At 45.9% G+C, this 16,573-nt stretch overlaps 1 long non-coding RNA gene across 2 annotated transcripts in view; it reads right to left on the minus strand.

Moving 5' to 3' along the window:
• Positions 1-299: 299 nt before the first annotated feature.
• Positions 300-16,573, minus strand: part of LOC144487256 (uncharacterized) — a 37,961-nt gene continuing 21,687 nt past the window's right edge. For both annotated transcript variants that reach the window (XR_013496382.1, XR_013496383.1), the window contains exon 3: positions 300-481. This is a non-coding gene — a long non-coding RNA (uncharacterized LOC144487256). The remainder of the gene's footprint in view (positions 482-16,573) is intronic.

Here is a 16,573-nt window from a genome sequence, read left to right on the forward strand (position 1 = left end):
CGGTGACAGCACAGGAGGCCATTCAGCCCCATCAAGCCAGTGCGACACTCTGCAAGAGCAATGTCACTATTCCCACTCCTCCACCCTTTCCCCGTGACCCTGTAAATATTTCCCCTTCAGCTTCCCATTCAACTTCTCCTGGAAGTCCTTGATGGAATCTGCTTCCACCTCACGCTCAGACAGTACATTCCAGATACTGGACACTCACTACGTTAGAAACATTTCCTCATGTTGCCGCTGTCGCCATTTACCTGAATTCAGCATCCTCTGGTTTTCAACCTTTCCCCCAATGTGCCGATTATCTCAAAGCCAATTCTCTCAGTCCCGGGACGTCCCTGCAGGAGTTCCTCAGGGTGAGTGTCCGAGGCCCCAACCATCTTCAGCTGCTCCATCACTGACCTTCCCTCCATCACAAGGTCTGAAGTGGGGATGTTCGCTGATGATTGCACAATGTTCAGCACCATACGCAACTCCTCAGATACTGAAACAGAAAATAAGAACATACCAAACAGGTCAGGCAGCATCTGTGGAGAGAGAAACAGATTCTGGGACCAGGGGGACTGAGAGACAGGCAGATTGAGAAAAATATGCACACACACTAACACTCACACTCAGACAGCCTAAAACTAAACAGATATATAATGGAGGAGGAATCCCTTCTCCCTCTGTAAATAGAGATTAACTAGATTTCTCTTCCAAAAAGACAGCACATCTGGATGGGCAGAATAGTCTCCAATTCTACCCATGGTCCTTTTCTGATCTCCATTCTTCACATCTGCACACGTTGGCTTCAGCTCCAGTTTGTGAATGAAAGCAAACCCCTGTTCATTACAAATCCACTCAGCCTTTTCCCTCTGCTCTCTCCACACACAATCTACAAGACACAAACAGGAAACATGGATTCCAGGAGAGAAAGGTCACACCTGATCCTCCTCTCAATGGATTCTCTGTCGCCAGAGAGAACATTCCAGCTCCTACAGAAAGTCACAACTGATTCATGTCAGGGACAGAATTGGAATGAATTAGACACAAGAGAGATGAAAGGTTTCTGCTCATCATAAAAAGCTAAAGAGTCACTCAATGTCATTAAGGGAGAGACCTCGCTGGTCTATCTTTGACCCAAGTCACACACTGACTCTGAATGTCCTCACAGCAACTTGGGGGATGGACATTTCTAAAGTACTATTCATGGCTTTAGGGTTTCCAAAAGTGTTTCACCGACAATGGAGCGCTTTTGAAATGTTGTCAGTGTTATTTAGGAAATAAGCAAAATTTTGACGCCACACGCATTGAGTTTAAAAATTGGCAAGCCATGTTGCAGCTTTATAGAACCATTGTTAGGCCGCACTTGGAATATAGTGTTCAATTCTGGTTGCCACACTACTAGAAGGATGTGCAGGCTTTGGAGACGGTACAGAAAAGATTTACCAGGATGTTGCCTGGTATGGAGGGCATTAGCTATGAGGAGAGTTTGGAGAAACTTGGTTTGTTCTCACTGGAATGACAGAGGCAAGGGGGGTGACCTGATAGAAGTCTACAAGATTATGAGAGGCATGGACAGAGTGGATAGTCAGGAGCTTTTTCCCAGGGTTGAAGAGTCAATTACTCGGGGGCACAGGTTTAAGGTGTGAGGGGCAAGGTTTAAAGGAGACGTACGAGGCAAGTTTTTTACACAGAGGGTGGTGGTGCCTGGAACTCGCTGCTGGGAGAGGGAGTGGAAGCAGATACAATAATGAGTTTTAAGGGGCGTCTGGAGAAATACAAGAATAGGATGGGAATAGAGGGATATGGTCCCTGGAAGGGTCGGTGTTTTTAGTTCACACATGGTTGGTGCAGGCTTGGAGGGCCGAAGGGCCTGTTCTTGTGCTGTAATTTTCTTTATTCTAATTTCAGAGAGAGATATATACAGATACAGAGCCATAGAGAGACAGAAACAGGATGGGATTGTGCTGTACATGTTTCCGAGCTGACATTGAGACACACACGAGATGTACACCAATGATTTGGATGAGGGAACCAAAAATAATATTTCCAAGTTTGCTGATGCCATGAAACTTGTTGGGAATGTGAGTAGTGAGAAGGATGTTAAAATGTTTCACAGTGACTTCAGAAAATTGAGTGAATGGGTAAATGCACGGCAGATGCTGTATAACGTGGACAAACGAGAATTTAACTACTTCGGACAGAGAAGCAGAATGGCAGAGGGTTATTTAAATGGTGATAGATTGGGAAATGTTGATATACAAAGGGACCTGGGTGTCCCAGTACACCAGAGACTGAAAGCAAGCATGCAGCTACAGCAAACAGTTAGGAAGGCAAATGATATGTTGGCCTTCATTGCAAGAGAACTTGAGGAAAGGGGCAAGGATGTCTTACTGCAGCTGTACAGGCCCTCGGTGAGACCACACCTGGAATATTGTGTACAGTTTTTGTCTCTGTAACTATGAAATGCTGCACTTACCATAGAGGGAGAGCAGCGGAGGCACACCAGACTGATTCCTGGGATGGCAGGATTGTCGTATGAGGAGAGATTGAGTCGACTGGGCCTGTATTCAATGGAGTTCCGAAGAATGAGAGGGGGTCGAATTGAAATGTGTAAATTCTGACTGGGCTGGAGTGACTGAATACAGGGATGTTGTTTCCTCCAGCTGAGGGGCTGAGGGGGTGGGGAGAGGGGGGGGGGGGGGGGCGGGGGAGAGGCTGGAACAAGGGGTCACAGATGGTGAAACTTTGCAATATGTTTAATCTGTAGAAACCGATCCATCTCAGTCTGTGAACGATGACTGAGCCTCCACAGCCCCCTGGGACAGGGAATTCCAAAGATTTACCATCCTGCAAGCACATGGAATTCAGGAAAACTTGGCGAGATGGATCGGAAACTGGTTTAGTAATTGGACACAAAGGGTGGTGTTGGAAGGCTGTTTGAGTGGCTGGAGGCCGGTGTCCAGTGGTGCACCACAAGGCTCCGTGCTGGGGGGCTTATTGTTGTTATACATAAATGAGACAGATGATAATGTGGGGGCAATGATAAGCAAGGTTCCAGATGACACCAAGATTGGTAGGATGGTTAATAGTGAAGAAGGTTGTAGGTTACAGGAAGATATCGCTGGGTTGGTCAGATAGGCAGAGCAGTGGCAGATGGTATTTGACCCTGATCGGTGCGAGGTGATGCACTTTGGAAGCAGTAACAAGGCAAGGGAGTATTTAATGAGTTGCAGGACACTGGGAAGCTCAGAGGAACATATGGATCTTGGGCAATTATTCACAGATCCCTGAAGGCAGCAGAGCAGGTGAATCAAGTGGTAAAGAAGGCAGATGAGACACTTGCTTTTATCAGTCATGGCGCAGAGTAGAAGAGCAAAGAGTTAATGTTGGAGTTGTACAGAGCGTTGGTTAGGCCACAGCTGGAGTACCGTGTGCAGATCTGGTCACCACACCAGAGGAAGGATATGATAGCACTAGAGGGGGTACAGAGGAGGCTCAGCAGCAAGTTGCCTGGGATGGAGTATTTGAGCTATAAGGAGAGACTGGATAGGTTTGGATTGTTTTCTTTAGAGCAGAGAAGGCTGATTGAGGTGTGTAAGATTATGAGGGGTATGGACAGGGTGAATAGGAAACAGCTGTTCCCCTTGGTTGAGAGGTCAATCATGAGGGGACATAGTTTTAGGGCAAAGGGCAGGAGATTCAGAGGAGAGTTGAGAAAAACATTCACTCAGAGGGTGATGGGAATCAGGAATGTACTGCCTGGGAAGGCAGTGGAGGTCGGAAACCTTACAACCTTTCAAAAGCATTTGGATGAGCACTTGAAACATCACAACATTCAAAGATATGGTACAAGAGATGGAAAGTTGGATGAGCACAACTTTAGTGGTAGTTACTGTTGGTGCAGACTCATTGGGTCGAAGGGCCTTTTCTTCACTGTACCACTCTATGACTCTGAGGGAAGAAATTCCTCCTCACAGAAAGCAGAGAGTCGGAATAAATGGGTGCTTTTCTGGTTGGCGGATGGTAACTAGTGGCGTGCCGCAGGGATCGGTACTGGGGCCTCAACTATTTACCATTTATATAGACGATCTGGAGGAGGGGGATTGAGTGTAGGGTAACAAAGTTTGCAGACGACACAAAGATAAGTGGAAAAGTGAATCGTGTGGAGGGAGTAGAAGGTCTGCAGAGAGATTTGGACAGGCTGAGTGAGTGGGCGAGGATCTGGCAGATGGAGTATAACGTTGACAAATGCGAGGTTATTCACTTTGGAGGAAATAATAGTAAATTGGATTATTATCTAAATGGAAAAAAATTACAACATGCTGCTGTGCAGAGGGACCTGGGGGTCCTTGTGCATGAGACGCAAAAACCCAGTCTGCAGGTGCAACAGGTGATCAAGAAGGCAAACGGGATGTTGGCATTTATCGCGAGGGGGATAGAATATAAAAGCAGAGATGACTTGCTGCATCTGTACAGGGCATTGGTGAGGCCGCAGCTGGAATACTGTGTGCAGTATTGGTCCCCTTATTTGCGGAAGGATATATTGGCCTTGGAGGGAGTGCAGAGAAGGTTCACCAGGTTGATACCAGAGATGAGGGGTGTTCATTATCAGGAGAGACTGATGGAAACATCCTTCCTGTATCTACTCAGCTAATGTTTGGGGGTTGGGGAGAGTTATAGAACAAAGAGATCTCGGGGTACAGGTTCATAGCTTCTTGACAGTGGAGTCACAGGTGGACAGAGTGGTGAAGAAGGCATTCAGCATGCTTGGTTTCATTGGTCAGAACATTGAATACAGGAGTTGGGACGTCTTGTTGGAGTTGTACAAGACATTGTTAAGGCCACGCTGGGAATACTGTGTACAGTTCTGGTCACCCTATTTTAGAATGGATATTATTAAACTAGAAAGAGTGCAAAAAAGATTTACTAGGATGCTACCGGGACATGATAGTTTGGGTTTTAAGGAGAGGTTGCACAGACTGGGACTTTTTTCCCTGTAGCCTAGAAGACTGAGGGGTGATTTTATAGAGGTCTATAAAATAATGAGGGGCATAGATCAGCTAGATAGTCAATATCTTCTCCCAAAGGTAGGGGAGTCTAAAACTAGAGGGCATAGGTTTAAGGTGAGAGGGGAGAGATACAAAAGGGTCCAGAGGGGCAATTCTTTTCACACAGAGGGTGGTGAGTGTCTGGAATGAGCTGCCAGAGGTAGTAGTAGAGGCGGGTACAATTTTATGTTTTAAAAAGCATTTAGACAGTTACATGGGTAAGATTGGTATAGAGGGATATGGGCGAAACACAGGCAATTGTGATTAGCTTAATGGTAAAAACTGGGCGGCATGGACAAGTTGGGCCAAAGCGCGTTTCCATGCTGTAAACCTCTATGACTCGACCCTGCTGAGCCCTGTAAGAATTGTCCAAGTTTGAATGAGGTCACCTCTCATGCTTCTCAAGTGCATAAAGTAAAAGTCCAGTTTATTTTCTTTCCTCAGAGGACAATCCCTCCATCCCAGGAATTAATGCAGTGAAATGTCATTGAAGTCCCTCTCGGACAAGAATGTATTTCCTTAGGTAAGAGGATAAAACTGTCCACAACACTCCGTGTGTGGTTTCACCACTAATTCAGCCTCTCCACATCCCCTTGAAGAGTCTACATCCTCCTCACAACTCACACTTCCACCTGCTTTCATGTCATCTGCAAACTCGGAAATATTACATTTGATCCCAAACGTCCAAATCAATGATATGGATTGTGAATAGCTGGGCTCCCGAGTACTGATCCTTGTGATAAACCGCTGGTCACAGCCTGCCACCCTGAAAATGACCCATTTGTACCTAAGCTCTGTTTTCTGTCCGTTAACCATTTCTCAATTCATGCCAGTGTTATCAGGGTAAATACGTTGCATCACGGGGATAGGGCCTGGGTGGGAATGTTGTTAGCGCAGGCTCGATGGGCTGTATGGCCTCCTTCTGCACTGTAGGGATTCCATGATTCTAATATGTACATACGTCAGTGAAGGTGGCAGGGCTCTTTGAGAGAGCAGTAAATGAAGTATATGGTATCCCAACTTTTATTAATGGAGGAATTGAGGACAAGAGTAAGGAGTTCATATTGAACTTGTATAAGACACTTGTTAGGCCTCATCTGGAGACTGCGCCCAGTTCTGGGTACCGTACTTGAGGAGGGATGTGAAGACATTGGAGAGAGTGCAGAGGAGATTCACAAGAATGATTCCAGGGAATAAGATCCGTAGCTACGAGGGTAGATTGGAGAGGTTGGGACTGTTTTCCTTGGAGAAAAGAAGGCTGAGGTGAGACTTGAGAGAGAGATTCAAGATCCTAAGGGGTATCAACAGGTTAAAGAGTGAGAAACTCTTCCCTCTCAAGAGATGGTGATGAACTAGAGGGCACAGATTCTAAATGATGGGGAAATGGATCAGAAGTGAAGTGAGGAAAAGCACTTCATCAAGAGGGTGTTTGGAATCTGGAACAATCTTCCTGAAAGCCTGTTCCAATATTCAATAAGATCCTGGCTGATCTGTGATCTAACTCTCTGTCTCTTAACCCCTTGGACTAAGGAAAATCTATCAACCCCAGATTTAAAATAATAACAAGTGACTGAGCATCAATAGCCATTTGCAGAAGATTGTTTCAAACTAACTCCACACCACATCTGGCAATGTTTCCATTTCTACAATTCTAAAATTCTAAACTGAGGCTAACATTCAAATATTCCCAAATCCTGGAGTTCCCAGACAGCAGAAAAACTTGTTCTTTATCAGCCTCTCCCTTTCCCTCATTATTTTCAATGTTTGATTAAATCAGCCCCCAACTTAAATTCCAGCGGTTAAGAATAACGTTTAATCTGCACTGTTCATCAAATGTTCCCAACACAAATACTGTAATGGGGTAAATACAGAGTAAAATCCCCTCTGCTCTGTCCAAGGAATGTTTCATCACAGATTTTTATTTGAAGTTTAGGAAAAACAGGGATCAAATTGCTCAGCATCCCAGTGTGGCCTCCTGTTTATTTCAATCAGCCCTTCACATTCAAACATGAAGTTGAAGCTTCGAATACTGTCTGTGGCAGCGTTTGTGGATTCAGTTGTTCTCCTGCTTTTTCACTTGTCTGAAGGATTTGAATTCTCGACATTGTTTAATCATTCCTTTCTCTCAGCACATGGAACTTGTGAATCTTCAAGGCAGACAATCTCATGTAATTAACAACAAACTGCATCTTTATTCATCCGTCCATTTCCTATCTCTGAATGGATCACACACATTTCCAGAATGCAGGAAGCTCTCAATGGAAACTGCTTCCAATTATTCCCCAATACAATTGTTCACACTTTACTGTGAACTACATTCCACTGACATTCCCAAAGCAGCCACAGAAAAGTGACTGGTTATTTTAAACATTGAACCTGAACTATTTGAGCTGATGATTCACTCACATTGTACAGAAATGTTGATCCTGTTTTGATGAGAGTGATCAGATTAACATTGTAACATGAAGACAGCCTCCGTACTGAGATTAACCACATTTACAACAATTCCGCAATATCAGATCCATTGCTGTGTGTTTTGTGTGAATCCAGCTGTGAAATATCTGGACATTTGGAGCTTCCACTGTTTCTGTCATTTCATCATTTATTAAAGTACGCTGTTCTGTCCCTTTTAAATCTAAGTTGTGTCAGTTTACATTTCCCTGCACTGAAACCTCTCCACCAGTTTTGTCCATGTACAAAATATGAATAACTCTTTGCAATGTGATGTTTCCAGCTATGCTGCTTACAATGCTGACGAATGTTTTGTGTCATCGGCAAACCAGGGTGTGTAGCATTCAGTCACATTAAATGGTCAATAAATATGTCAATACTGTGTATATCTTTCTCTGTGTGTGTGTGTCTGTCTGTGTGTGTGTCTGTCTGTGTCTGTCTGTGTGTGTGTGTCTGTGTCTGTCTGTGTGTGTGTGTCTGTGTGTGTGGGTCTGTGTCTGTTTGTGTCTGTGTGTTTGTGTCTGTGTGTGTGTGTGTGTCTGTGTGTGTGTGTGTCTCTGTGTGTGTGTCTGTGTGTGTGTGTGTCAGCATGCATGTGTGTCAATGTATTTGAATCTCAAATATGTGCAGTTGGAGGCCATTTGACCCATCGAGCCTGCTCCCCCACTCAAACAGATCATCACAAACACACACACACACACACACACACACACAGACAAAGAGAGAGGCACACAGACACTCACGGACACACACACACACACAGAGACACAAACACACACTCACGGACACACACGCACAGAGACACAAACACACACTCACAGACACACATGCACAAAGACACAGAGAGAGACACACACAGACACACACACAGACAAAGAGAGAAACACACAGACACTCACGGACACACACGCAGAGGGACACAAACACACACTCACAGACACACATGCACAAAGACACAGAGAGAGAGAGACACACAGACACACACTCACTCACAGACACACGCAGAGAAACACAATCACACACACAGAAACACACATTGAAATAGACACTTGCACACACTTAGAAACTGTCTCTCTCTCTCTCACACACACACACACAGAAATCCAAAAACATAAGCGCACTGACACTCTCATTCCTATTTCTGTTTTACTCCTCAATGCCCCAACTAAAAAGTACTGGGATCTGAACTTGAAATGCTGGAACTGATCATGGAGGAACGAGTGGGGCCTAATAGACACTGAGAAGTTAACTTGTGTGTGAATCATAGAATGGTGACAGCACAGGAGGCCATTCAGCCCGTCAAGCCTGGATCGACACACTGCAAGAGCAGTTTCACTATTCCCAATCCTCCACCCTCTCCCCGTAACCCTGTCAATATTTTCCCTTCAGCTTCCCATTCAATTTCCTCTTGATGGAATCTTCTTCCACCTCTGACTCAGGCAGAACATGATGTGGAGATGCCGGCGTTGGACTGGGGTAAACACAGTAAGAAGTTTAACAACACCAGCTTAAAGTCCAACAGCTTTATTTGGTAGCAAAAGCCACACAAGCTTTCGGAGCTCCAAGCCCCTTCTTCAGGTGAGTGGGAATTCTGTTCACAAACAGGGCAGATAAAGACACAAACTCAATTTACATGAATAATGGTTGGAATGCGAATCCTTACAGCGAATCAAGGCAGAACATTCCAGATACCAGCAGTCACGACGTTAAAAACATTTCCTCATCACAGATTCATACAGTGCAGAAGAGACCCTTCGGCCCATCGAGTCTGCACCGACACGTGAGGACCACCTAACAAACCGACCTCACCCCATTTACCAGCACTTGGCCCATAGCCCTGAATGTGATGATGTGCCAAGTGCTTATCCAGCTACTTTTTAAAGGATGTGAGGCAACTTGCCTCTGCCAACCTCCCAGGCAGCGCATTCCAGACTGGCACCACCCTGTGGGTAAAACAGATTTTCCTCACATCTCCCCTAAACCTCCTGCCCCTCACCTTGAACCTATGTCCCCTCGTGACTGACCCTTCAACTAAGGGGAACAGCTGCTCCCGATCCACACTCTTCATGTCTCTCATAATCTTGTCCACCTCAATCAGGTCGCCCCCCCCAGTCTTCTCTGCTCCAATGAATACAACACAAGCCTACTCAACATCTCAGTTTTAATTTTGTTTATTAGTGTCACAAGTAGGCTTGCATTAACACTGTGAAGTTACTGTGAAAATTCCCCAGATGCCACACTCTGGTGTTCGGTTACACTGAGAGAAAATTTACCACGGCCAATGCACCCTAACCAGCACATCATTCACACTGTGGGAGGAAACCGCAGCACCCAGAGGAAAGGCACGCAGACACGGAGAGAACGTGCAGACTCCACACAGACAGTGACCTAAGCCGGGAATCGAACCTGGGTCCCTGGCGCTGTGATGCAGCAGTGATAACAACTGTGCCACCGTGTGGCCCATAGCTCTCTTCATAGCTGAAACACTCCAGCTCAGATACATCCTGGTGAATCTCCTCTGCACCCTGTCCAGTCCATTCACACCCTCCCTATAATGTGGCGACCAGAACTGCACACAGTACTCCAGCTGTGGCCTCACCAAAGTTTTATACAGCTCCAACATGACTACCCTGCTTTTGTAATCTATGCCTCGACTGAAAAAGGCAAGCGTTCCGCATGCCTTTTACACCGCTCCACTAACATGCAAATCAGCAAATGAGAAATATTAGGGATGGATGAGTCCTTGGCAGCATGGATTAGAAGTTTGGTAAGAGATAGGAAACAGAGGGGAGGTAGAGATGGGCATTTCTCAGACTGGAGACGAGTTGAAAGTGGTGTTCCCCAGGGATCAGTGTTGGGATCCTTGCTGTTTCTGATTTATATTCACAGCTCAGCGACGGGGGTTGAACGCACAATCTCCAAATTTGCAGATGATGCTGAGCTCGGGAGAAGAGTGAATTGTGAGGATGACACTGAGCGACTTCAGAGGGACGTGGACAAGTTGGCCAAATGGGCAGACCACCTGGCAGATAAATTTCAATGCAGCGAAATGGGAGGGAATGCATTTTGGTGGAAGAAACATGGGGAGACGATACAGACTCAATGGTACAACGTTGAGGGGACTACAGGAGCAGATGGGCCTTGGGTTTCAAGTGATTCATTCTCTGAAGGTGGCCAGGCAAGATGAAACAGTTGTTAAGAAGCCTGATAGGATCCTTGGGTTTATAAAGAGAGGCATAGAGTATAAAAGCAAGGAAGTGATGCTACACCTCTACAAATCATTGGACAGATCACATTCGGAGCACTGGGATCAGTTCTGGGCACCTTATTTAAGGAAGGACGTTAAAGTCCTCGAGAGAGGCAGAGAGAGAGAGAGAGTGCAAAGGAGATTCACTAGAATGATTCCAGGAATGAGAGATTTTAGATCCAAGGAAAGATGAGAGAAATTGGCCTTATTCTCCTTGGAGCAGAGAAGGTGAAGAGGTGACCTTATCGAGGTGTTCAGAATGATGAACAATGTTGACAGGGTGAAGAAGGATATTCTGTTTCCACTCGTTGGTGTGTCAGTGACGAAGGGGTCACAATTTCAAGATGGTCAGAAAGGGAGCTGGGAGTGAGATGAGGAGAAACTTCTTTACTCGGAGAGTTGTTGGGATTTGGAATGCGCTGCCTGGGAGAGAGGTGGAGGCAGATTCCATAGGAGGATTCAAAAGAGAGGCGGATACATATTTGAAAGTGATTGATTTAGGGGGCTGAGGAGACAGGGCTGGAGAATGGGACTCGCTGGGTGGCTCTTCCGGGATCGGGGCAGACATGATGGGCCGAATGGCCTCCTGCTGTTCTGTGATTCGAGAACACCCTTTGTGTGAAGAAGTGTTCCTTAATTTCACTTTGAAAGGGTTTCAGAATATTTTTAATATTTCAGACACTCCACCCCCTCTCTTGCCTCCCTCCCCGTCCTTCCTGAAACATCTGAATCCCGGCACCTGGAGTATCCAGTCCTGTCCCTGAGACATCCAAGTCTCCGTAATGGCCACCACATCACACTTTCAGGCATCGATCCACGCTCTGAGCTCATCCCCTTTACTCACTATACTCCTGGCATTAAAGTAAACACATCTCAATCCTTAGGTCTGAGCTCTCCCCTTCTCTATTCCCTGTCCATCCGCCCTCTTGCACTGCCCATAACCCTTCTCTGCTTGCGAGCTACCTTCCTCACTCTCAGTCACCTCATTTTTATCCCCTCCCCACAACCTATCTAGTTTAAACTACGGGGTCCTGTTGGTTTGAGTTATAATGAGAGGCTGGATAGTCTGGGACTTTTTTCCCTTGAGTAGGCTTAGGGGTGGTCTTGTAGAGGGCGGCACGGTAGCACAGTGGTTAGCACTGCTGCTTCACAGCTCCAGGGTCCCGGGTTCGATTCCCGGCTCGGGTCACTGTCTGTGTGGAGTTTGCACATTCTCCTCGTGTCTGCGTGGGTTTCCTCCGGGTGCTCCGGTTTCCTCCCACAGTCCAAAGATGTGCGGGTTAGGTTGATTGGCCAGGTTAAAAAAAAAAAAATTGCCCCTTAGAGTCCTGGGATGCGTAGGTTAGAGGGATTAGCGGGTAAATATGTGGGGGTAGGGCCTGGGTGGGATTGTGGTCGGTGCAGACTCGATGGGCCGAATGGCCTCCTTCTGCACTGTAGGGTTTCTATTCTATTCTATTCTAAAATAATGAGGGCATGGATATAGCAGCTTTATAGAATCTCAGTTCGGCCGCACTTGGAATATCGTGTTCAATTCTGGTCGACACACTACCAGAAGGATGTGGAAGCTTTGGAGAGGGTACAGAAAAGATTTACCAGGATGTTGCCTCTGGTATGGAGGGCATTAGCTCTGAGGAGAGGTTGGAGAAACTTGATTTGTTCTCACTGGAACGACGGAGGTTGGGGGGGGGGGGGGCGGGAGAGAGAGAGACCTGATAGAAGTATACAAGATTATGAGGAGTATGGACAGAGTGGATAGTCAGAAGCTTTCTCCGAGGGTGCAAGTGTCAATTACTCGGGGGCACAGGTTTATGGTGCTCGGGGCAAGGTTGAACGGAGATGTACGAAGCAAGTTTTTTACACAGAGAGTGGTGGGTGCCTGGAACTCGCTGCCGGGGGAGGTAGTGGAAGCAGATACGATAGTGAGTTTTACGGAGCGTCTGGACAAATACATGAATAGGATGGGAATAGAGGGATATGGTCCCCGGAAGGGTAGGGGGTTTTAGTTCAGTCGGGCAGCATGGTTGGTGCAGGCTTGGAGGGCCGAAGGGCCTGTTCCTGTGCTGTAATTCTCTTTGTTCTTTGATAAGCTCGTCAACATCTTTTCCAAAAGGGAGGGGAGTCTAAAACTAGAGGACATAAGTTTCAGATGAGTGGGATGAGAGTCCAGAGGGCAATTCTTTTCACACATAGGGTGGTGGGGGATTGGAACAAGCTGCCAGATGTTGTAGTAGCGGCGGGTACAATTTAGACAGTTATATTGGTAAGATTGGCATGGAAGGATGTGGGCCAAATGCAGGCAATTGGTATTAGCTTAATGGTAAAATCTGGTTGGCATTGGACAAGTTGGGCCAAAGGGCCTGTTTCCATGCTGTAAACCTCTATGACTCTACCCTGCTGAACCCTGTAAGAATTGTCTGAGTTTGAATGAGATCACCTCTCATTTTTCCAAAGTGCATAAAACAAAAGTCCAGTCTATTTAATCTTTCCTCAGGGGACACTCCCTCCATCCCAGGAATTAATGCAGTGAAACCTCATTGAAGTCTCTCTATGACAAGAATATCTTTCCTTAGGTAAGAGGATAAAACTGTCCACAACACTCTGTGTGTGGTTTCACCACTAATTCAGCCTCTCCCACATCCCCTTGAAGAGTCTACATCCTCCTCACAACTCACACTTCCACCTGCTTTCATGTCATGTACAAACTGGGAAATATTACATTTGATCCCAAACGTCCAAATCAATGATATGGATTGTGAATAGCTGGGCTCCCGAGTACTGATCCTTGTGATAAGCCGCTGGTCACAGCCTGCCACCCTGAAAATGACCCATTTGTACCTCAGCTCTGTTTTCTGTCCTTTAACCATTTCTAAATCCGTGCCAGTGTATTCCAAAGCTGTGAAGGTGAGGTGGATTGGACACAGTAAATTGCCATTTACTGTCCAAAACTGTGTAGTTAGGTGGATTAAGGTAAATGTGTGGGGTTACGGGGATAGGGCTGGGTCAAGATGCTGTGTCAGAGAGTCAGTGCAGACTTGATGGGCTGAATGGTCTCCTTCTGCACTGCAGGGATTCTGTGACTCTACTATTAAGATCCCTTTGTCATTTGAAGCTTCCAGCTAAAATGCTGACAATGCTGCCTATTTCTGTGCACTTTGGCAAACGTTCTGTCTCATCACCGGGCGACACGGTGGCACAGTGGTTAGCACTGCTGACTCACAGCGCCAGGGATCTGGGTTCGATTCCCCGCCTCGAGTGACTGTGTGGAGTTTGCACGTTTGCTAAATTGCCCCTGAGGGTCAGGGGGATTCGGGCCTGGGTGGGATTATTGTCGGGGCAGGCTTGTTGGGCTGAATGGCCTCATTCTGCAGTGTAGGAATTCTATGACTCTTGGATCTTAAATGGCTGATAAATAGTGAAACTGAGACACAAACTGGGGCTTTGCAGCAGCAGACAGAATGGGAATCATTGCATCCTGCAGGGATTTTTATTACAGAATCAATTTCAGAAAATTTACAACTCAAAATTCACAACAGCAAAGTGTGGGATTGCAAACTTGGAATGATTAGCCTCGGACTAAAGTTTAAAAGCTACAGATTGACATTCAGAAACAAGAGATGGCCTCACATCTTCAATTCTGTGATTGTCTGGCATCTCCTGCTCTGAATATTACAAAATCTCTGCCCCCTTCATGCGTCTGGAGACTTTGAAAGTTACGCAGACATTAGTAAAACTTTCCTTTATCTCAAGGCATCTCCTGTGAAATACTCACCTTCTGCAAAGAGACACAATCTAATTGACGCTTTCTGAATCTCCTTTCAAACAACCTCCCAACCCCACTGTGCAGGATGCAGGAATGTCACCTTTTGTCACATTCCCCAACACAATTGTTGACACGTTTTCGGGACAGGAAAAGTAGATTCAACTGACAGATTCTGAGCCCCAGGTTGAATCTTTAAGATGTAAAAATGAACTGAAAGCCCAGGTCTCTCTGTTCCTGCAACTATTTTAACATTGACCCATTGATTTTAAATTGCTTCTCCTGTGTGTAAAATACCATCTATCAACTTCAGGTTTGAACATTAATAAGTGGCTGAGCATCAACTGTGAATTATAGAAGGTAGTTCCAAACTAATATCACACCTGGTGTGGCAAAGTGTTCCTGAATTTCACTCCGAAAAGTCTAAAACCCGAAACATTGTCTAAAATCCAATGTCCCCCAAGTCCTGGACTCCCCGACCAGCAGAAAAAGTTGTTCTTTATCAGTCCTCTCCATTTCCCTTATTATCTTGAAGTGTTTGTGGCAACAAAGGCCCTCATTACCAATCCCAATCTGTTCCTCTTTCTGTCTCTCCCTCTCTGTCTCTCCCCTAGCTGCAGGACTGGGCCCTAAGGTCCCTTCCAACATGATTTACAGACAGTTCAGTCCCACTGGGGAAAGGGCAGATATTGAAACAGGAAATGATCAAATGCTGAGCTGCTCAGGCAGTATCTGTGTTCCAGAGACACAGAGAATGGGAGCAGAGACACACAGACTGACCCACAACACACACATATACACACACACGCACACACACACAACTACATGCACACTCTCATGTATACAGACACGGGTACATGCACACACACACACACACACACACACAGGTGGCTAGGAACTTGCACATGTGATTTCATGAAGAAATTAGATATAACTTTTGGGGCTAAAGGGATCGAGGGATATGGAGGGGAAGGCGGGGGATCAGGATATAGAATTTGATGATCAGCCGTGATCAAAATGAATGGTGGAGCAGGCTCGAAGGGCCGAATGGCCTCCTCCTGCTTCTCATTTCTATGTTTCACTCACTAACCCCCATGCAGGCAAACACTGACACACTCACACACAGAATCACACACACAATTTCTCTCACATACACACCCACACTCTCACATATAGGCACACAGATGCACACACACCTCCCATGCACAGATACTCACACACGCACATACACACATGCAGAATACACACACACACTTTCACACACACCCAAATACACCTGTGCAGACCAGCTCACAGACTGATACACAGCACCCCGATATACACACACTGACACACACACTGACACACACACTGATACATACACACACAGATACATATTCACGTCGGTACATACGCACACACCCCGATACACATACTGATACACACACACACACACTAATCCATACACAGACACACTGATACATACCACAACATACACACACAGATAAATACACAGATATACACACACAGACACACTGGTACATACACTGATACACACTCACACACCCTGATACATACACACACACTGATACATACACCGATACACACTCACACACCCTGATACATACACACACACTGATACATACACCGATACACACTCACACACCCTGATACATACACACACACTGATACATACACCGATACACACTCACACGCCCTGATACATACACACACACTGATACATACACCGATACACACTCACACACCCTGATACATACACACACACTGATACATACACCGACACACACCCCGATGCATACACACACACTGATACACAAACCGATACACACACATGCAGACACACACACACACATCCCATTACAAAGTCAATCTCCCATTTCACTGTTTCATCAAACAAGATGTGAAGATGCCAGCGTTGGAGTGGGGTAAACACAGTAAGAAGTCTCATAACACCAGGTTAAAGTCCAACAGGTTTGGACCTGTCCAACAAACCTGTTGGGGACCGACACCTGGTGTTGTGAGACTTCTCATCAAACAAGGACAAGGCAGTTCTGAAAATGCAGTGAGATACAGATGAAAACT

Source organism: Mustelus asterias, unplaced genomic scaffold, assembly GCF_964213995.1.
Source record: "Mustelus asterias unplaced genomic scaffold, sMusAst1.hap1.1 HAP1_SCAFFOLD_679, whole genome shotgun sequence".
In the NCBI taxonomy this organism is placed as follows: Eukaryota; Metazoa; Chordata; class Chondrichthyes; order Carcharhiniformes; family Triakidae; genus Mustelus; species Mustelus asterias.